This window comes from Panthera onca, chromosome A3 (genome assembly GCF_046562875.1).
Source record: "Panthera onca isolate mPanOnc1 chromosome A3, mPanOnc1 haplotype 2, whole genome shotgun sequence".
Classification (NCBI taxonomy): domain Eukaryota; kingdom Metazoa; phylum Chordata; class Mammalia; order Carnivora; family Felidae; genus Panthera; species Panthera onca.
The window spans coordinates 34646230-34669999 of NC_138341.1; the positions used below are offsets into that span (position 1 = coordinate 34646230).

General features: G+C 42.9%; 1 long non-coding RNA gene across 1 annotated transcript in view; it reads left to right on the forward strand.

Moving 5' to 3' along the window:
• Positions 1 to 23770, forward strand: part of LOC144615958 (uncharacterized) — a 61096-nt gene that overhangs the window by 34341 nt on the left and 2985 nt on the right. The window contains exons 5-6 of the long non-coding RNA XR_014137405.1: positions 21322 to 21448; positions 21966 to 22096. This is a non-coding gene — a long non-coding RNA (uncharacterized LOC144615958). The remainder of the gene's footprint in view (positions 1 to 21321; positions 21449 to 21965; positions 22097 to 23770) is intronic.

Genomic DNA, 23770 nt, shown 5'->3' on the forward strand with positions numbered 1-23770 from the left:
AGATGCCTGAGTGGTGAAGTGTTTGCCTGCTTTTGAGAAAAGGAATTCCTGCTCGTTGAGAGGCAAATGATTGAGTGAAGGCAAAATGTGTGTCCTGTAATGGGACATCTTAATTGGAGAGTTGGCAAGAGAGGAAGGATGTGTGGGCCTGGTGTGGGCTCTGTTGCTCATGACGGGGTTCGGCATGCCGAGCCGGGAAGGTGGGCTGAGGCGTCACAACCCCTCCCTGGTGCCACAATCATGGGTACCTGGGGAGCCAACCGCCTCCTCCCTGGCACCCGGGCAGCCACATCTAACCCACATCCCCACCTTCCTTCTTCACCTCTCGGCTGTTCTGTGCAGCAAGCCGAGCCGGCAAAGGCGAGCTTGGCAAACCTTGCCTGTAAAAGCCTAATCCAAACAGCATGTCCGCTGAGCTCAGCGGGGTGACTCATGTGCAGTGATGTGTGAGGCCAGCAAGCAGAGATTAAGATCTGGCCCGCCCGCCAGCCTACCCTGCACTTCCTTTGATCAACTCTGATGGTTTTTAATTCTGCAGAAGCAGCTTCCTGCCAGCGGCAAGCACCTCTTGGTGGAGGCCGGAGCCATGTCTGTGCTGACCTACTTGTTAAAGGCGAGGCCAGCGTGTGCGATAACACAGGGACTGACAGACACCCTGGGCTCACAGCCCACCAGAACCGAGAGGGGAGCCTCTCTCTCTGAGGTGCCCAATGGTGACGTCAGAAGCTTGCTCCTTATCCAACCCCAGCAAGGGCATGCATGTGAGCAGCCTGGGTTCTAAACCTGATGCTAATATTGGTCAAATCACTGGGTAGCAAAGAAAAAGGGGACTCTTTCTAGGGGACTTTTTTTTTTTTTTTTTTTTTTTTGCCTTTTTGTAAACTGGGACATCTCTAAGGACAGTGTCTGGCACAAAATGGAGCATTCTCTGGGTTCTTCAAAAGTTCTTTTTCACATCTGTTTTGCTCGAAATGGAACACATTCGGAGTATATTATTTTCTTGAAATTTTTTCCCCCTGGCTTGAGTGGAATATGTTTGTCTCTTGACTCTTCTAAATCCCCTCAGTGACCAATGCCAAGCAGAGCACCTGAAACCAGATCTCATTCTCTCTTTCCCTCTCATCCCCTGGCTTGCGCTTTCCTCTCTCTTTTTTCAGAAAGTAGACAAATGATTCTCAACCTTGGCTGCATGTTAGAACCATGGGAAGTGAGGGGGGTTTTAAAAAATGCCTCTGCCCAAGCTCCACCCTGGAATAATTCACTCAGAGTCTCTGAGGGTAGGACCAGACATCAGCCATGTTTAAAGCTCTCCATGGCGCAGGCAAAGTTGGGAGTCACTGAAATTTTAGGGTCCTGTGGCATCAGTTGTAAGCCCTAAGAGTGGTTCTTACCTCCCCATCTGTCCTCCCCACCACCATTCAAGTTGAGGGCCTTCTGGAGTCTGGTGTGTACTTTAACCAAGCTGTGATGTTATCTGGTTGCAAAAAATACGGGATGTAATTTTGAATGATGTGTATATCATAACTGATTCCAAATACATTTTTGCTCCATAGATTTTTTTTCGTTTGATAAAAATGTGTATGTAATTTTTTTTAAAAGATGTCATGTGGTTGGGATAACTAGTCTACATATTAAGAACTGGTTCATCTGATTAAAAGTGGACAAATCTGATTTGTCCCCTGAGATTAGAACAGAGAATGAACATGAGGAACTGGAATGCAGAACAGATGGGTCTCACAGGGAAGAAGAAGGGGATGGTTCAGCACACAGAGCACTGATCAACCCAGTTAGAATTTTCCGGAGGCAGGTTTGTATGTGGTGGTGATAGACTGTAAGCAGGGCTTCCAGATAAAATAAGGACCTTCAGTTAAATTTGAATTTCAGGGGTGCCTGGGTGGTTCAGTCAGTTGAGTGTCCGACTCTTGGTTTCCATCAGGTCACAAGGTCACGGTGCATGAGAGATTCTCTCTCTCCCTCACTCTCTGCCTCTCTCTCTCTCTCTCTCTCAAAATAAATAAACTTAAAAAATGTTTTGAATCTCAGATAAGTGACAAATAATGCAATATTTGAGACACACGTATGCTAAAAACTTATTTGTTATTTTTCTGAAATTCAAATTTAACTGGGAGTTCTCTATTTTATTTGCAAATCTGGAAAGCCTAGCTGAGGATGGCAGGCTAAAAAGAGGAGACTCTTGGGTATCTGAGGGAGTGGTAGGTCTCACGTGGGTGGTTACTGCCCTCCAGGAGGCGTAGGGAAAGTGTGCAGACATTTGGGGCTGTCCCCAAAACTGGGGGTGGCTACTGGCATGTAATGGGTGTGAACCAGGATGCCAAACATACTGCAGCAGGCAATTCCAATGAAGAAGTGTCCCATCTAAAATGCCAATAGCACCCAGACCAGTCCCACCCATTTCACCCTTTTACTGAGCATTGACCCCATTACCTTCACATAGTTTCTCCCTAGAAAGCAATGCACTGGTCGCTCAGAGAAGTTCAAAGTGCCCCCCAGACAAAGTCCCAGGTACTTGCACCAATGCCTCCTACAGTCCAACCAAATCATACAGCAGGTCCAATGAAATGAATCCAAGCCTTCAATGCTTATAATAATTATTGCCTCCTTCAGGAGGCCTTTCTCGACTGTTCCGGTCTTCGCTGATCTGTCTCCTCAATCCCTAAAACCTTTATTCTTCTAATTTAATACTTGAACATATTCCCATAATAGTTGCATGTGTTGGAGCCTGTGAGTTAGTCTCTCCAACTAGCCTGGGGACATCAGAAAAGTGAGATCAAGTTCTGGGTGACTTTGATCGTGTTACTGATTTGTTGGTTGACTTTGCTGTTTGTTATACTTTGCCTCCTTTAAAAACTCTGATGTAGCTGAAATCAAATGCACAAATAGGTGAGGCAGTTAAAGTAAAGATAAAATGGGAGATGAGAAACCACAGAGAGGAAAGAGAAGAACAGGAACCGGAGATAAGATAATTTTGTAAATGGATATTAAATTGAAGTCTGGACTCCCTGACAGTCAAAGCAAAAAGGGAAACGCAATTGGTTACATCACTCTTATTTTCTGAAAAAAAGGAAGCAATATCAGCTCATGAGGAAACATAATGTTTTTCCTCAGGCTAAATTTTAAATTTATTACATGGATCTTTAAAAGACAGATTCTGAGAAACATAATGGATAATGTCTTCCCTTGAGCTTTTTCTTTCCCCCTATCTCTTATGTTCACTTTGTAAGAAATTTAGGACTATGCTATTGAACCTTGGCTCGGTGAAAGCATTTTTACAAGGAGCTAAGCTAACAGATTCTAAATGTATTGGTTTCCAGTGATCTGATTAATAAAGGGGCGCTGGGAAGTTTTCAATTGCCCAGAGCTTTTATGAAGGTTTTACGTGTGGCTCCCCTAGTAGCTTCTGACAGCCTTAAGGAAAAGGTAGGGATGCTGTAAAAACTAGGCTTATCATAAGGGGTAGAGGAAAAGAGGCCTTCCCACAAGACCTTACTCCCTGCAAACTAGAATCACACAGTTGGAATTACCCACCCTGCCCAGAAGGTACTTCCCAGCCACATCCCCAGGAAAAGGATAAAGGAAAACAGTGTGTCACCCTGGGCCCACCCCAGGGCAGGATCCTGGAAATGGCTTTGAGACCCTGCCTGACCACGCATATCATCCTTTAATGACTGCTACATTTGGGGATTCATTTCCCTCTCTTTTAAAGGCAGGGAACAAATAATTAGATGACTCAAAAAAAGAGTTTCCTTTTTTTGGTTTTATTTGGGGCTTTTTTTTTTTTTTTTTTTTTTTAACCAAGTCCCTAATGGGTGGGAGACTAAAACAAACAATAAATAAACCATAGATTAAGCTCCCTCCGCCCTGGGCTGCACAACATCAGGGAGAGGAAACTGTGGCCTGGAGCTTTGAAGTCTTGCTGATTAGCACACATGTCCCCCCTCCCTACCTACCCGTCCCCATCTCAGATGCACCAGTTCCTGCGCCTGGTGGCTAACAGTGACAAAACCAAAATGAATCACCGTATGTCAAGATCCACAGATTATCAAAAGACTAAATAACAGGTCTGGGATGAGAAGTCAAAGCCACAGGTAAAACTCTTCTTGACACAGGCTTTGGTCTTTTGCTTTTAATTTTTTTTTTTTTAATGTTTATTTATTTTTGAAAGAGAGACAGAGTGTGAGCACCAGCTGGGGAGGGCCAGAGACAGGGATGGAAGACACAGAATCCGAAGCAGTCTCCAGGCTCGAACCCACAAACCATGAGATCCTGAGCTGAGCCAAAGTCAGACACTCAACCAACTGAGCCCCCCAGGTGCCCCTGGTCTTTTGTTCTTAGATGGTGGCAGCTGCAATTTCCTTCCTACTGGCACAAACAGGATAGCTAGGGTAGACAGAGCTAATCTAGGTGCAGGTGGAGAGCTGCTTGAGCCAGCAGGAAGCCTCCCCTCCACTCCCTCTCCCCTCCCCACTAAAGCTGAAGGGAGAGAGACAGCCTGGGAGAAGTCATTTCCTCCTTCCCTGACAGGAGATCAACTGGTTGTGCTGGCTTTGCTCCCTCCTACGTGGCCTGCCTCTCAGGTCAATGGATACTGCCCTTAGTGCTGGAATGTGTATACTGGATTCATTACCAACTCTCTGGGAGGCCAGCAATATTGATCCCTCCCCTTCACTTGGGATTAGAGGAAGGGGGGCTAGTCAGGTCATTTCTCGCCACCCAGCGTCTGAACTCCTCTCCCAAGCTTAGGACATTTATCACCTTGTGAATCTTGGTACCCTGAGAGCCCCAAGGGTCAGATGCTCTCTTCTCCAGTCTCCTTTGCAGCTAGGACATGGACACACGGCGGCACCTGGCCAATAAGGTGCACCTGCTTCTGATGGAATCAGAAGTTACTGGTACCAGCAAACAGGGACAGGGAGAATCCTTCCCAGGGAGGCTGCAGGGCAACAAAAATATCGAGGCTCCCAGGGCAATGGTGCTCATGGTGGTATCCAGTGTCCAGGGCTGAAGGTGAGAGCAGCCTGAGCCGTGGTGAATCACCAGGCAGCAGCCACAGTGGTATCCTCATTTTTTTGTGCTGCGACTGTGCCTGTGACCTGGGATGTGTCCCTGAGGTCCCGGTCCCTGTGTTTTCTGAGCCTGTTTCTCCTGCCTTCTCTGTGATTCTGTGAGTTACTCCATAGCCTTCCAACGAATTCCTTTTCCGCTTAGATCAGTCAGTGTTGGTCTCTGTTGCTTGCAACTGAGAGCCCTGACTCTGTCCAACTACAACTGGGTTCAGTCAATCGTTTGCAGATGCTTTTTTTTTTTTTTTTCTCACTGCCTGCATTCTTCATGTCTCTGCCCTCCTGGCAATTCCACAAGTAATCCAGAAAAGGAGGAATAAGCATGCAGAGAATTTGACCGCAGCTGGGAAGTGAGCCAGCAGAACTCTGAAGAACGTGAATATTAGATCCCTCACTTTGTCAGGTGGGGTGGATGCAGGATTAAAGAGACAGAAGGCTGTGGGCTGTCCATCATGTGTTATTTTTCAACCGAAGTTGGCTTTACAGTGATTACCCATGGCACTTAAAAATCCCGTGAGGGTATGGGCCACGTCTGCCTTGTTTTCCCTAGTACCTAGGTCATACTGGATACCGAGAAATAAATAGTAGCAAAAGGGTGATGAGGGAAGTCTGGGGAAGAGAATTCAGGGAAGAGAAGCTTAATATATCCTTAATGTCTCTTTAAAAAAAGAATTTGTCTCAACTCCGTGAGAGCTGAAGATTCAGGCCTGTGAGTCGAGCCAACACTGCAGATATTTGGTTGTGTTGACTGAAGAGCAGGAGCCTGGACCTTCAGCCATCAGACTGTCAAAGACAGAGAGACGACACACTCCCAGGCAGGCAGAGCCTGACTTGGGTCTAGCCCAGAGAGAATGCCCGGCCTGTTTCTTCTTGGAAGGGGGCCCCAACAGTGCCTGCAAGCTGAACTGACATGGCTCTCCAAAAAGAATTTTGAGTCAATTTCAAATGTGTTGACAGTACTTGGTTGAAACCCCAGAACTGGCGGAATGGGGGTGGGGGTGGGGGCGGGTAGAGTTAAGTTTGAATCTAGAAAACCGAGGGCAGGTTTCCCTGTCAGCTATCTTAACCTATAAAGAACTTCAGGACGTCTGTTGTAGTATGCTGGTTTTAAGTGGCACTTAGATCTAGATTTGGATCCACAGGATGCATTTGCTACAAACTGTCTCTGATTCTAATTCTTGTTTGTGGCCTTAACCAATGCAGCCTTACCTTAGGTAAATCTCTTAACTAACTTGGTCTAAGCTTTCATTTCCCAGTTTAAAAGTCCCTGGTTTTAAAATAGAGGGTTTGGACTATCTCGTTCACCAATTTCCTATCTCAAAATGTGACCTCTCTGTGATTTCCCTTAAGGACAAGTATCACGTGTTCTTTTTCAATATGCCCTTCCGTCCAATCACAAAGCTGGACACAGCAGGCACAGACAGCCTGCAGTGTGACCGTGTGCCAAAAGCCTAGGTCAGACTCCTCTAAGAACTTTCTCGAGCCAGCAGTGATAAAGTTAGAAGAGGAAGAGCACAGGCATCCTTCCATCTGTAACTGTGATCTGTAACCAGAACCTTCTCAACCGCGTGCAGTGCTCAGGTTTGCTACTGGAGGTGGACTTCCACGGCACCCACTTTCTAGGCCACGCTCATCTTTAAATTCACCTTGAACAGTAGAAGATGGTTAAAGCTAACACTTCCAATACCGTCTGGCGCTAGCGGCAGAGAGAATCGTGAAATATCATGCACGCGTATATACCTTCTAAAGCTCTGTTGTAGAGCTGGGTTTTAACCTGTGGGATCTGTGACCACTGTTCTTGCGCCGTGAGGGTGCTGTGATGCTTTCCAACCTGGGATTAGAATGGTAAGTCATCGGTGACAGCAGACAGGATGGCCACCTTCGTTGCTCTGCCTCTTTCTGGGGAATGGGCAAGAGGACTGCAGCGAAAAGACGGAGGGGAAGGAAAACAAGTAAATCCCAGCACGGGGAGCAGGGAGGAGAAAGAATGGCAACAGACACAGGAGCTCAGCTGCCAGCAAAAATCTGATGCACTACGTTGCTCCGAGGAGAGGAGAGAAGGCATGTCTTCCCAAATCCAGGCGCCCCAACATGATTTCGAAAGCCACACCCATGGGCCCACAGACAGCCAACACTGCTGTAGAACCAGTGAGACACCTTGGGAAGCCGCTCAAGTTTCTGGAGACAACTCTGTAAAAGCTGCCCTCTGTCCCTGGTGGATGCTTTGAATCCCAGGGTGGGGCAACCCCACAACTACCACCCAGAGCTGAAAATCTTTTTTTTTTTGAAGGCAAAGTGAATTTCAGAAATTTTGTTCTTAATTTTGTTCTAGGGCTCACAGCCAATTCCTTCTCTCCCACTGGCGGCCAGCAGGGCTGACTGAGCAGACGCAAAGGGCTTTGATGTCAACAGAGGTAGGCAGGGCAGGCCCCGGTGGAGAAGTGTGAAGTCAGCAGTTATCTCTGGCACTCCTCCCTTCCCCCTTGCTTCCCCTTTCTCCACCCATTTCCCCCCTCTCAGGCTTCCAGCTTCTCATTCCCAGGGGACCCTGGAACATATGAAAACCCACCCTCCAAAGATATGAGGGGGCCAGCTCATGGCTCCAGCTATCAAAGTGCTCCTCCCCCCCCACCCCAGTCTAAAACAAACAAAGGCGTGCATTCCATACATTTCCTAAGGAAAGAGAGTGAATACAGAAACCTTGTCCTTTGCTCTCTCTCTGTGAAAGCCCAAGAGCCTGGGGCCTCAAGTTTGAAGCCGGCTTCCTGCCTCCTGGGGATTTAAAAGGAATCAAAAGTGCCTCAAACCAATACATCTGGTTGGTTTATAGCTCACATTTAAACCACAAATTATAAAATGATAAATCGCTGTTCGAATCTCTTCCAGGAAAGACTATGTTGTCAAGATTAAGTTACAACCTCATGGACATATGAGTGAGTTTTGGTGCTAACTCTCACTCATCTTCCTGCTGGAGATGTTTTTTCTTCGTGAACTTTCACTGTTTCTGAATACTTTAAACAGAGAAAATCACCGAAGGCAGGGAAAAACGTCGGGGACTTCTTAACCCATGGAGCCTTTCACGGGCTTGATTATGTAACGGCTGCTTTCGTTTTGTGAGAACCAAAGGAAGTTGAAGAAACATCTTTCTTCTTGAGCACTTAACTGCCAGAGAACAGCGAGAAATGGCTTCACGTGGGCAGCAGCACTCAGAGCTCTGCTTGGAACGTGAAGGGTGTGGTAAATCAAAGCTGCTGTAAGGAATTTGGGTCTTAACGTATCTGTTCAGTGACTTGTGCAGGATTGCAACATGAATTACTGTATTTCGTCCCCATGAAAGTTAATTCCTTGGAATTCTCTCACAGGGCCTAGTCTAGTGGACAGAGGACTGTGACAAGTAATTAGGCCACATGCATGCTTTCCTGTAATGATGCTCCTCTCTGCCAGCGCTTTGGCAGGCAGAGGGAGAGATGAAATACTTGATTGAGGTGCCTACCTGGCCCGGCTGTGGGTCTGTCACACTAACCTCGTTTTCATTACCTGAGGCTGCAGCAAGAAAGTCAACCATCCATGGTGTTTCTCAGGCACGGTGCCTTGGTTATACAACTATGACCCGGTTTCTCCAAGGCCACTCAAGTACTGAGGGCCGTCAGACCGTGAGTCATAATCCACTTAGCATTTACCCTAAGTTCCTTCTGGTTTATTTTACACCTCAGCCCCTTTGGTCTCTTTCTTGGGGTCCCCCGGCCCTACGTGGCGGTTTCTGTCTCTCTCTTTCTTGGGGTCCCTGGGTCCTCGTGGCAGTTTTTGTTTTCCGACATAATTTTACATTATCGCCCGTGCTGGCCCCCGCAGGCCCTGCCACAACTCCTCTTGTCCCTGCTTTTCCTGAAGTCAGCCTGCTGTCATTACTGCTGCTTTTTCTGGGATACTTCAAATTGTGGAGAGAGGTTTTTTTCCTGTGATTATAGCTCTTTCTTCCAATTTTGACTAGTCTGGCGTCTCTCTGATTATAGCTCATTAGGACTCCTGAAGTTAGAAGGCACTTTTTTTTTTATGCTGTCTTGTTTTTATTGTTTTTATTTTTTATTATTTTTTAACGTTTATTTATTTTTGAGACACACACACACACACACACACACACAGAGTGCAAGCAGGGGAGAGGCGGAGAGAGAAGGAGACACAGAATCCAAAAAAGGCTCCAGGCTCCTAGCTGTCAGCACAGTGCCCGACACAGGGCTCGAACCCACGAACTGTGAGATCATGACCTATGCTGAAGTCGGATGCTTAACCCACTGAGCCACCCAGGCGCCCCTTGTTTTTATTTTTTTAAATAATATGCATGATAACTTATTTTTGCAGGGTAGTATAAAGATGAAAACAATAATGGCCATGAATCCCACAGTCCAGACAACCCCAATAGCATTAAAAAATCATAATAATAGGGGCGCCTGGGTGGCTCAGTCGGTTGAGCATCCAACTTTGGCTCAGGTCATGATCTCACAGCTTGTGGGTTCGAGCCCCGTATCAGGCTCTATGCTGACCGCTTGGTCAGAGCCTGGAGCCTGCTTCAGACTCTGTGTCTCCTTCTCTCTCTGCCCCTCCCCCGCTCACGCTTTGTCTCACTCTGTTTCTCAAAAATAAATAAATGTAAAAAAAAAAAGCTTAAAAAAATAATAAAAGTCATAAATGCGGGGCACCTGGGTGGCTCGGTTGGTTAAGCGACGGACTTCGGCTCAGGTCATGATTTCACGCCTGGTGAGTTCGAGCCCCGCATAGGGCTCTGTGCTGACAGCTCAAAGCCTGGAACCCGCTTCAGATTCTGTGTCCCTCTCTCACTCTGCCTCTCCCCCACTCATGCTCTGTCTGTCTGTCTCTCTCTCAAGAATAAATAAACATTAAAAATGTTCAAAAGTCATAAATGCGTAAGCAGAAAATTAAAACAATTTTTAAAAGGTATAAAAGGAAGGGGTACCTGGGTGGCTCAGTCGGTTAATCATCTGACTTTTGGATTCAGCTCAGGTCATGATCTCACGGTTTTGTGGATTCGAGCCCTGCTTCGGGCTCCATCCTGACAGTGTGGAGACTGCTTGGGATTCTCTGTCTCCTCTTTCTGCCCTTCCCCACTTGCACTGTCTCTGTCTCTCTCAAAATAACTAATAAAAAACTTAAAAAAAAAAAACTTCCAAATTAAAAAAAATTGTTTAATAAAAAATAAAATAATTAAAAGGTATAAAAGGAAGAATAAAAACTCCCTATTCTGCTCAAGTCCCTCCCCCAAAATAGAACTATACTATTTTTTGTTATTCTTGTTACTCCATATTTATGTATGCCTTTTAATAAAATTTTACATAAAAGAGGTCTTGCTATACTTATTCTGCATTTTGCTTTTTTCAGCTAAAATGCTGCCTGAGAGCTCTTTCCACATGTGCACTGCAGATCTACTCCCTTCTTTTAATGTCTGCCGAGTCTTTGTTAGAATGTGCCTTCCAATGGCACCCGGTGGCTCAGTCAGTTAAGCGTCCGACTTCAGCTCAGGTCATGATCTCACGGTTCCTTGGTTCAAACCCCTCTGTGCTGACCCTGACACCTGCTTTGGATTCCGTGTCTCCCTCTCTCGCTAGCCCTCCCTCCCTCACGGTGTTTCTCTCTCTCTCTCAAAAATAAATAAACATAAAATAAACATAAACATAAACAAAAAGAATGTGCCTTCCAAATGAGAGGCACTCAATATAATTCCTGCCCCCTTTCTGTCCCTTTACTTCTTCTACTCCCTGAGACCAGAGTGACTTATCTGACTCATAAGTTTGGAAGAATAACCTAGACATGTTAGGTTCAACTCTGCCCTTTCTTCTGAGCACTGAGTTACCTGTAAAGAGTGTGCCTTTGGCTCCTGTAGAAGTAGGCAGAACTGGGTGAATGGCTGCTCAACTCTGGGTTTCAATGGTATGAAACGTCTGCCACTTAATGTGAGATTACATATGGTCCTACATCCAACTTTGCCTTTTATCAGAGATAGTTAGGCCTTCATCTTCAGGTCCTTTGTTTTATTTTTCAATTTGTTCAGAACCCAAGCAGGGAAGAAGGCTGCTGTTCACCGGGCCTACCTAGGGTCCCCAAATATTGTTCCTTATTTGGATATAGCAAAATGTATTTAACGTTTCCTAATGATGAATGTTTAGGTGGTTCCAGCTGATGCTTAAACAAACCACACCTAAGTGAACATCTTTATACATATACCTGGGTGTACTTTTTTGCAAGCACATCAGTGGGTAAACCCCTTGCCGTATAAGGGCTGGATCAAAGGTATGGGGCTTTGTGTCCCAAGTACAGATGGGAGAAAAAGCCTCCTTGGGAAAGAGGTAGTAAGATAACAAACTAATAATTATAATGGCAACAATTAACATTGAGTTATTTCTTGTCGTGTGCCAGATTCTGCGCTAAGCACTTTATATATGTTAATGCTTTTTGACCTTATGAGATAGTGACTGTTATTATCTCCATCTTACAGTTGAAGATACTGAGATCAACATTGTTAAGTAAGTAGCCCAAGGTCACAAAGCCAGTAACTAGTAGCAATGGAATCCAAGGCCCCGTTTGTGTGATTGCAGTCTGACCACCTGACTGAAGGTGTTCCCCATGACATAGAGTGGGTGGTAGCCTGCCTAGCATTTGAAAATGTGCAAAGAAGCATTGGTTCAGGGCTCAGCTCACACATGTATACATATCTAGTAGAGTGACTAAGAGTACAGAATCTGTAGCCAGACTCCATGGGTTCAAATCCCAACTTGGCCTCTTACTCACTGTGTGAGAAGTACCTAGGTTTCCTCATCTGCAAAATGGAGATTTTTAAAAACTAAGTTATTTGATTTGTAAAGCACTAAGAGCACTGCCTGGTATAGAGTTAAGTCCTTCATAATTGTTAAATAAAATTAATTCATTTATTTTAATAAGTATTTTTAAGTCCAAAAGCAGTATATGAATTCACATTTTAGCTACATTAAATAATTCAAATAAAATACAAGTATATGTCATAAGAAGTGAAAGTCCCCCTTCTCCTTTGCATCTGCTTCCTTCTGACCCCATTCAACCCTACTCCTCTCCTTAGGAGTTTATGGTTAGTGTCTACACTTCCAGGCCTTGTTTTGTTTTGTTTTTCATATGTATTTATCTTTATATGTATATAGTTTTATTTGCATGCATATGCCATTGGAAGAGTAGTTTAACATGGTGATTAATAAACGGATTCTGGAACAAGACCATCTGAATTCAAATCCCAGTTCATCTATCTACTTGCTGGGTGATCTTAGACAAATTACATAGCCTCTCTGAGACTCCGTTATCTCATCATCTCCACAATGGGGGAAAAGCCAGTACCTTCCTTGCACAGAAATGAGATGAGTTAATACATACAAAGCTTTTAAAACAGTGTTTGATGCATAGAAAATCTTCAGTAAGTGCTAAATCTCGTAATTATTCCCACATGTGTTGTATGGGGACTTCTCTGTCCCTTAACAATACCTCTTAAGGATTATTCCACAGCAGTGTATAGAGATATACTTCATTTTAAAAATGGCTAGTATGTTGTTTCATGGTACAACCACACTGTAACTTATTTATATGTGTCCTAATTTGGGTTGCTTCTAGCATGCAGTCTTTTCTCATCTGAGGATAGACAGTTCTGGTGCTAATCAACACAAGCTTCACCAGCCATCAGTATATTTGACTTCTACTTACCAAACATGTATAGCACTTACTACCTGTTACACAATGCCCTAATCACCTTCCAAATGTTAACTCATTTAATACTCATTATGATGCAACTATAGTAGGGGCTAAGTAATCCCCATATTACAAATTGGGAAATCGAGGCGCAGAGAGGTTAAGTAACTTACCCAAGACCAGGACTAGCAAAAGAAGGGATAGGATTCCAACCCAGGCTGGCTGGCTCCCAAGTCCATACTCTTGACCTCTCTGTCCACACTCTACACCTCTCTTCTTTGTTCTAAAATCCATGGCATCACTTCAATAAGACCCTGAGCCTCATCTTGTCACATTTTACGGCCATATTGTGAATGGGAACTGGACCTCTTTGGAATATACTTAGGAATATACAAGTGCTCTAAAAGGGCAACATGATTGCTACATCAAGGAGAGTTCTTAAACTACCAAGAGCCAGCCTTACTAAGGATTGTTCTGACAATAACCATCCAGTGTTGAGAAAGCCCTTCAAGGGATGATACCAGCACTTGCCTTTAGAGGCCCCAGGTAGGAGCTCTCGACTCTGCCTCTCTGTGCCACACTGGCCCGCTGAGCAAACTCACAATGCAAGTCAGCAGATGGCCTTAAAATAAACAAACATGTTTGTGTTATGCCCTGTTACGGAACAGTACGTATCCAATTAGGTAGTGCAAACCTCATGCAAATAATCTTTTCTTTTTCCGATTCCTGCAGCATATGAGTCTTTCACAACAGACCTGGCCAACCCAAATTCCTAACATGCTGAGGTTCAGAAAGTCTGGTCAAAAGCTTGCTAGTAAAAAATGAAACCCTGCCTCCTGTGTCCTCCATCCCTGCCCCCATCCCCACCCTCAAGCTACTTTAGCTTTTAGATATGTGTATACGAAATGCCTTTTTCCTTAAAGATATGGGTAAGATATTTCTTTTGGTGCATGTCCAGACAATCTGGCAAACCCATGGAAGCATATTAAAAAAATACAGACAAGGAACAATAAATAAAATTAGGACAGACTATGGGCCTACTCTCTTTAGAAATCAGTATATCTTTTTAAATGGAAGACTTCCTAAAACTGAATAGGTTTTTAAATTTTTTGCTTTGTTAAGGAAAAAGTATGTATACATACACTTGTAATTTAATATTCTAGAAAGTTCCTGTTTTAATGATAAGAGTTTAAGTTTTCATTTCAGAAGTTATCACTCATTCTAACATACTAAAACCTGCATTTTCCTTTCCTAAATAAACTTCTATCTCTGGATTCTGTCCTTATAGAAAGAAAGTAGTTAAGGCCAGATTTCTACCCATCCGAATGCTTAAGTTTTGACTCAAGGAGCTTCCTGTTCTGTTCCAGCTGTGACATGTTGAGTGTCAACCTGACAATTGCGGACAACTTGCTATACTCTTTGAGCCTTGGCTGTGGCTCTGGCTCATACCATTTTAGGAAATAGGGTGGAAGATAGAGAATGGGGGGAGCTCTAATGGGAACAGGAAATAGGGGCTTCTCAGGGACTCCTTTCTACCCCTTTACTCTTCACATCAGTCAAGAGGACAGGATGTCTCTATCACCCATGCCTAATCCAACTCCTTCCACAGGGAGGTACTTGAGTCTTGGGATGGGTCCATGGACTCATCTTACCCTTAATTACAATGCATAAACCTGGAGATTAGATACAAAGAACTATATTCTGGCAGAATTGCTAGGACCAAAGGTAGACGTTTATTGGAAAAGAAGTGATCCATTTTTCATTAAAAATACCAACCACACATAAAAAGATCAATCAGTCACCATGCCCTCCCACACCGGTATCATCTAGTGGAAACTGCCCTAGCCCCTAGTCCCTGCTAAAAAAAAAAAAAAAAAAAAAAAAAAAGGTAGGCCTAGCAGTCATGTTTTATACATGTGATCCAGCAGTCTGTTCTCATGGCTGATTGGACAAGAAGTGGGCACCTGATTCAAGGACAGCCAATCCATAGATTGGCTAGATTTCCTTGACCTGTAACTGGTATGAAAAGAGACACTGGGTTGGGACGCTAGGGTGGTTAGGTTGGTCGAACATCCAGACTCTTGATTTTGGCTCAGGTCATGATCTTATAGGTCATGAGTTCAAGCCCCACATCAGGCTCTGCACTGACAGTGTGGAGTCTGCTTGGGATTTTCTCTCTCTCTCTCTCTCTCTCTCTCTCTCTCTCTCTCCCACGCTCTCCACCCCTCCCCGGCTGTCTCTGTCTCCAAATAAATAAATAAACTTTAAAAAAAGAGAGAGCAAGAGATGCTGGGAGAATCAGAGTCCCTTTCTCAGAGAGGTGGCATGAAAGCAAAGACGGATATTACCAGTTAGTTAGAAAGGAGTATGGTTGAACTATATTTCTAGTTATTAAATGCTGTGAACACTTATATTCTATGGGTGAAGTCTGTACTGCCACTTGAAATTGAGCACTAGCTTTTACCACTAGTTTCTCTGAAGCCAGCCCATCATGGTTCCTGATCTTGGGTTTCTGAAAACTCCCATTATCTTATCATGTATTTTTCTTAACATTCTTATACTTGAGCTAACTGGAATGAGTGCCTGATACTTGTAGCCAAAAAAAACTAAACTAAAGCATTATCAAAAAGGCAGGCAAAAAGAGAGCCAAAATAAAGGGGATGAGGAATCAGGAAAAGTTTAAACCAGAAGCAACAGGAGTATAAGGCTCTTGAGGTTGCAAATAATATTAACTGCAACTAACTCAAGTTGATTAAAGATGAAGAAGAAAAAAAGAATTCATGTATTCATGTGAAGGACGCTTAAGTAGTTCAAGGGCAGCCAGAATTTTTAAAAACTAGTGTCAGTTCCTCAAAGTGTTAATCCATAGGGCTGTTACCATATGACCCAGCAATTCCCCTCCTATGGAAAGGTATGTGCACACAAAAATTTGTACACCAATGTTTATAGCAGCATTATTCATCATAGGCAAAAAGTGGGAAGAAGCTTAAATACCCGCCAAATGATGAGTGGATAAATAAATTGATACATCCATGCAATGGAATGTTATTTAGTCGTAAAAAAAACAATGACGTTTGATACATACAACATGGCTGAACCCTGAATAAGTGAAAGAAGCTAGACACAAAAGGTCACATACTGTATGATTCCATTTATAGTAAAAGGCTAGAATAGGCAAATCCATAGACTGGAAGTAGTATAGTGGTTGCTAGGGGCTGGGCAGAGTGGGGAATGCTAATGGGCCTGGAGTTTCTTTTTTTTTTTTTTTTTTTTTTTTTTAATTTTTTTTATTTGACGTTTATTTATTTTTGAGACATAGAGAGACAGAGCATGAATGGGGGAGGGTCAGAGAGAGAGGGAGACACAGAATCTGAAACAGGCTCCAAGCTGTCAGCACAGAGCCCGATGCGGGGCTCGAACTCACGGACTGTGAGATCATGACCTGAGCCGAAGTCAGTCGCCCAACCGACTGAGCCACCCAGGCGCCCCTCTTTTTTTTTTTTTTAAGATTTTATTTTATTTTTATTTTTTTAATTAAAAAAATTTTAATGTTTATTCATTTTTGAGAGAGAGAGAGAGAGACAGACAGAGCACAAGTGGGGGAGGGAGAGGCAGGGAGAGAGACACAGAATCCGAAGCAGGCTCCAGGCTCTGAGCTGTCAGCACAGAGCCTAACGTGGGGCTTGAACCCATGAACCACAAGATCATGACCTGAGCTGAAGTCGAACGCTCAACCAACTCAGCCACCCAGGTGCCCCAAGATTTTGTTTTTAAATAATCTCTGTACCCAGCGTGGGGTTCAAACCCATGACCCCGAGATCAAGAGTTGCATGCTCCACCAAATGACCAAGTCAGGCATGCCTAAAGTTTCTTTTGTAAGGGATAAAAAAGCTCTGGAATTAGATAGTGATGATGGTTGCAGTACTCTGAGTATACTAAAAGCCACCCAATTGTATAATTTAAAAAGCTTAATTTTATGAGTTGTGAATTCTATCTTAATAAAACTATTAGTACAAAGATTATATATATACAAAAACAGAATAAAGTGAAACAAAAAAAGGAGTGTCACAAGGTAGAAAGCCAGAAACCCATATAATTCCCTCTGTCTCTCTTTCTCTCTCTCCCCCTCACTGTCATCTTCTTCCCTGTGGACATTTGCTTCGTTCTTGTCTCTCTACAAATCAGCTTTCTTAGCTTTTTCATGCATATAGCAGACAGACTATGAATTCTGTAGTTCAAAACTTGTATGTCATGACAGAGACTAACTCGATGATCACCTAGGTTTTCTTTCTGGGCATACAACTGGACTACATTTCCCAGTATTCTTTGCACTTAGATGGGATCATGTGATGAGTTATGGCCTTTGGAATGGGGGCAGAAGTGAGTTTTCCAGGCCTGACCAACTAAAAAACCCTACTCTATACCCCCCTCCCTCTTCCTGTGACTAAAGCCTTAGAGAATAGATGAGCCACTAGATGGAAGGAGCCTGTGTGCTTGATAAAATTTGTGGAGCATGCCATTTCCCCATCTCCATCTACCTACATTGAAACTGTGATATTGCAGAGAAACAAACTAAAGCTCCTGAAATTTGGAGATTGTTTGTCATAGCAGTTAACTTATTCTGACTATATATGTCCTCTGCATAAGAGACTATCCCAGATTGACTGGCTGACTCTCAATTCCAATTTCAAATCTGTAGGTAAGAAAAGAGTGTTGGTAGTCTCCTACGAGTTCAGTCAACTGAGCATGTCTACCACAATGGCCAAGTAGGAGGGGTCAGTGTGAACTATGGAGATGAAGTTGCAATGCCTACAGTGGCTTTTTGTTTCTGTCCCCAACACATGCATAGATACACATATGGAGATGGATATTGATACGGAAATAAATGATACAGATACATTCTAGTTCCGAATTCTAAAAGTAAAGTTCCTTTCAGACAATTTGGGGGGGGGGGGGTGGTGGAAATCAAGTCACCATCTTCTTTCTTCCTTTACTTTTCATGTCTTCCCTTCCCCCAGCCCTGTGAGGTAATATAATACAGTAGGTGAAAGTGGCCAAATCTCTAGAATGAGCTTCCCTAACTATAGTCTTGCTTCACCACTTTCTGGCTCTGGGATTTGGGGAAAATTTTTTAACTGCTCTCTGTCTTAATTTCTCCATCCACATGGGGATATTAACGATGGCACTTGCCATAGAAGAGTCTCAGGAAGATTAAAGAGTTCATATATGCTTAGTGCTTGGGGTGGTACCTGACACATAGTGAGAACTTGTTTACTGTTCATTGGTTATTATGCATCTGAAACTGCATTCTAGATTTCTAAAATTTTTTCTTAAATGTGCTAAGGATGGAAGATGGACTTTGTCTTTAGTGACAACTGTTTTTATGTTCTTATGGTTCCAAAAGAAGTGGCAACTGGTTGTTCCCAGTGGAGTAATGCAAATGCAGATGTTTTAGTTGGAGATGCTGAGGCTTCTGTTTAATAACACAGAGTCACTTTTTATTGGGGGCAGGTAGACCTCTGTCCAGATAATTGCAATATCTCATTTCCTCTGTTGATGGTCAGAAATAAGAAGCTGGGGCCCCAGGACTTGGGTCAAGAGTACCAGATGAGAGCCCCATCCAGGAGGGTGGGGCACATTCCAATGCCACAGTGGCAGGCTGAGAGCTAAAGGGAGGGACTGCTCAGAGGGAGCCCCTGGAAAGAGCTGTGCAGGGAAACTTTAGAAGCAATGATACCTGATATCCACCTTTAAGTTTTATTTTTCTGCACTGTAATTCCCTTATGTAATCCTCAAGACTTCACAAAGTTTGTTGAAATTGCAGCCTTATGTTAGCTGTGTCTTGGGAAATAGAAAGATTTTCCCATTTCATGGTAAGGTAGATTAGAGTGTGACAACCAGCTGGAAAAGCCATTATGAGATATCCAGGGGTGATTGGAGAGCAGGTGACCAGTGGAAACCCACATAGATTGTGGAATATGTAAACGCTTCCTGGAGGTTCTCAGAAATACCTGGAGAGAGGATTGGACTTCCTGCAGTCCTAGAAGATGGAGAGTAGAATTATGATATGTGAAAAGAAGGTAAACTAGTAAAATTGGGAAATCTAGAGAATCTCTGTCTCTCTATCTGTCTCTCTCTCTGTATATATATATATATATATATATATATATATATATATATATATATAAATGTGTGTTGTGTGTATACAGTATGTATCTACGTTGGGTTTATAGTGTATACTTTTCCCACTTCGTATCATGAATCTTTCTTAGTATCCCTAAATATTATTCAAGTACATAATAAGAATATAACAAATAATGGCCTCTTAGTACCCTATGGTGTGATTATGCTGTGATTTATTTAACTAATTCCAATTATTGGACTTCTTTTAGTTTTTCACTTTTGTAAATAATACTGCAGTGAACATTCCTATGTAGTCTTTTTTGCACATTAAAAGATTATTTCTCATGGTAAGTTCTCAGAACTGTATTGTCTGCGGCAAATGGTACAAACAGTTTTAGGTTTTTAATAGAAACTGACAAATTGCCCACTGGAAAGATCGTACCCAGAAGGACTCCATAACCACCATGCCCCCATAGTTCCAGAATTATATGAATGTCCATTTCACTACATGTTTGTAGAGTAACTTGCACATTCGGGGGTTTAGCTGTGCTCATTTAAAGATGGTGAACATGACAAACACAAGAAGGCATTTGCTTTTTACCAAGGCATTTCACCAAGAAAATATGTCTCAATGTCCATGTCAAAAGAATTGTCTTTCTTTACCTTCATGATAGTCTTTCTTTAGCAGGGTTGGCTGAGGAAACATCAATATTCCCTACAGAGAGAACTCACTAGCTTCCCTTAAAGGGAACTTCTTAATTCTCTCCTTTATACTTTGAAGGCAATGTGAAATAATCCATCTTCTGGTGGCATGATTGAGGGAAAATCTTGTCTCCAATTCTCTCAAGTTTACCCCTATAGGTGGCTCTAGGTAAATGCCTACTTGGTCTTACATAATATACTCATAGTGACCAAGACTTTAAATATCATTGTGGGGAATATTGATGGGAAAATGTGACTGGGCTTGGAGATCACTTACAGGACCAGATTGCCATATCTAATGTTGTCCATGAGAACATGAAGAGTTTCAGGAAGGATTTGATGTCATTGCTTTAAGAGAAACATTACAAATGATGTGTTCCCACCAGCTCTCTCCTGTCTCTTCCTTAAGTGCACCCCTCAATTCAAGGGTCACTATGAGCAGCTGAAGGTTCCTAGCACCCCAGGTGGGCAGGAATGTGTAGAGAGCAGTCCACTAGGAAACATCTACCCTGTTGCTGACCCTGCTCCCAAATAAGGAAGTGTAGATCAAGGAAGACATCTATGCAAGCTGTTCAATTTCTCTGACTTCCTCAATTCATGGGAAGTAGTTCTTTGGAAGTAACTAGAACTCTTGTTCTGCACTTTAAACATTTGACATTACAATTCCTCCACTGAGCAGATATGAAAACTAAGCAAGAAGTTTAGTTGTATCTCCTGAATTGGTTGTTTTTTTTTTTTATGTTTTATTTTATTTTTGAGAAAAAGAGTACTCAAGCAGCGTAGGGACAAAGAGAGAGAGAGGGCAGAGAGAGAATCCCAAGCAGGTTCCACACCGACAGTGCAGAGCCTGATTCAGGGCTTGAACTCACTAACAGTGAGATCATGACCTGAGCCAAAGTTGGACATTTCATTGAGCCACCCAGGTGCCCCTGTGTCTCCTGAATTATAATTAAATCATAAAAGAACCTGGGCTAGTGCTGGACATTTCCTTTTATTTGTTTTTAACAACACTGCTGCTGAGTGCCAAAGTAATCACGTGCGTTATAGAGATAGAAAAAAGTACAAAGAATAAAATAAAAATCACTCATAATCCCAGAACTCAGAGAGTAACAGTTAACATTCTTTTTTTTTAATGTTTATTTATTTATTTTCTTAAATGTTTTTTAATTTATTTTTGAGACAGAGAGAGACAGAGCATGAGCAGGGGAGGGGCAGAGAGAGAGCGAGACACAGAATCTGAGGCAGGCTCCAGGCTCTGAGCTGTCAGCACAGAGCCTGATGCGGGGCTCGAACTCACAAACTGCGAGATCATGACCTTAGCCGAAGTCGGACACTCAACCGACTGAGCCATCCAGGTGCCCCTATTTATTTATTTTTGAGAGAGAGAGAGTAAGGGTGCACCCATGAGCAGAGGAAGGGCAGTGAGAGAGAGAATCCCAAGAAGTCTCTGTGCTGTCAGTGCAGAGCCCAACGTGGAACTTGATCCCCTGAACCGTGAGATCATGACCTGAGCTGAAATCAAGAGTTGAACACTTAACTGACTGAGCGATTCGGGTGCCCCACCACTGTTAACATTCTTGTAGATATTTTTTCAACCTTTTGTCCATACATCTATATACATATAATCATCTCTTTTATGATCCTGAGATCATACAGTATTAGTATTATTTTGTAATCTCGTCTTTTCTCGTTGTAGGTTGTTTTTGATTTTGCAGCATTCAAAAATAAAATTGTGAGGAGACTTCTTGGTAGATACCTCCTGGTACATAGCTCTGATTATTTCCTTTGGACTAATACTTCAAAGGGAAGTTGCTGAGTTAAAGGTAATCACATTTTAGGGCTTTTGATAAATGCTACTACATGCTTTCCAAAACTGTTGACAATTTTACACAACTACTAACAGTATATAAGACTACCTGTTTACCTGCCTCTTCATCTACACTAAATAGTATTAGAAAAAAAAAAATTGGGGACGCCTGGGTGGCTCAGTTGGTTAAGCGTCCAACTCTTGATTTCAGCTCAGGTCACGATCTCATGGTTTGTGGGTTTGAGTCCTGCATCAGGCTCTGCACTGATAGCGTGGAGCCTGCTTGGGATTCTCTCTCTCTCTCTCTCTCTCTCTCTCTCTCTCTCTGTCTGCCCTTCCCCGGCTTGTGTACATGCATGCTCTCCCTCTCTCTCTCAAAATAAATAAATAAACTTAAAAAAAACTTTTTTCCCAATTTTATTTCTGCCAAATGGTATCCCTTTCATTTGTACTTGTCAAATGTTCTTGTTCTTATATAGAATTATTGGTGATTTGTATTCCTTTGTCTGTGCAATGTTTGCTCCTGTCCTTAGCTGTGCCTACATTTCTTGAACTGCAGTTAAGCCAACTTGGTGAGCCTGGTTCTGTGCAAAATCCTTGATGACTGAGACTGGCAATTGCTCCACACTGACAAGAAGATGCTTTTCCCATGTCCCTGGCCCTGGTAAGCTCCCCAGGGGCTCTCCCACAAGAACAGCTTCTTGCTTTGGTGTGAGCGTGGCCCATCTTACGCCATGGATTGTGTGCTGGGCGGACATTGATGATGACCATCATTGGCCTATGCAACTGGAAATGCTCTGCTCTTACAGACCATTCACACCTTGATCAAGCACCCAGTGAGGCAAAGCCAAGCTTTAGACTAGGAGGAGAATGAAGAAAGATACAAAAAGCTTCTTGACCACTTACACAGAGGCACACATACGTGCACACACATGCATTCTGTTTGCATGTACATGCACATAAAATTGTCAAGAATAGAAACTAAAGGGAATGACATGATCAAAAGCAAATTATTCATATTATATTTCTTCCTGTCTTTCTCTAAAAATAATTTCTGACTGCCTAAAGACAAATTAGTGCAGTAATACCCATCTGTTTACTCCTCTGATGGACCTATAATAGGCACTCAAAGACCGCCTCCCTTAAGTCTGTAGGGAAAAAGGAAACTGCTTCTCAAATGCATTGGAAAACCTTGAAGTACTTTAGTTATACCCATGAAGGACCATAATCTAGGGGCGGGAAACCTCCAGGTCTTTAATCTTCTTATTATAGTCCAAGTGTTTCATTGTATTTAAGAACCACTTAGACTTCTTACACTTCTAGTTACAATGTATTTTTTTCAAAATTTTTTTTTATTTTTTTATGATTTTATTTTTGGGATGTGCCTGGGGTGGCTCAGTCAGTTGAGCGTCTGACTCTTGATTTCAGCTCAGGTCATGATCACAGGGTCGTGAGATTGAGCCCCACAGCAGGCTCCACTCTGAGTGTGGAGCCTGCTTGGGATTCTCTCTCTCTCTCCCTCTGTCTCTCTCCCCTACTTGCTGGTGCTCTCTCTCTCTCTCAAAAAAAAAAAAAAGATTTTATTTTTTTAAGGTAATCTGTACACCCAGCATGGGGCTTGAACTTACAACCCTGAGATCAAGAGTTGCAGGCTCCACCGACTGAGCCAGCCAGGCACCCCTACAATTTATTTTTAAAGTACCTGTTCTTTACTCATAGACTTCTGACATTTGGAGAGAGAATAATTTAAAATAAAAATTAAAAATAAAAGATTTATTTTATTTTAAATCACAGTTTTAAATCAGAGGCCTTTTTACCTTTATGCTTTTATAAGATTTGTTTACAACGTTTTGATATTTTACTTGGTCATTTGGTCCTGGGTTTAAATTTTGGGGTATTAAAGAGTAGTGAATATGTAAAAATATGCAATTGCAGTCTCATCTGATGGTATACCTGAAATTAAGTTTCTAGTTACTCAGACTTAGTTAGGTTTTTTTTTTTTTAATGTTTATTTATTTTTGAGAGAGACAGACACAGAATGCGAGTGGGATGGGGTGGGGGGGGGCGGTGGGCACAGAATCTGAAGCAGGCTCCGGGCTCTGAGCTGTCAGCACAGAGCCCAACGCGGGGCTGGAACTCAACAAATGGTGAGATCATGACCCGAACCGAAGTCGGACGCTCAACTGACTGAGCCACCCAGGCGCCCCCAGACTTAGTTTTATCAGGTCATTGTAACAGCTTATTGAGGTTCTACTGTGGTATGGGAATAAATATGGATAAAGAATATTAGACTTACCTCAGTGGGACATAAATCAGTCAAAGAAATAGTGTTTTCTGA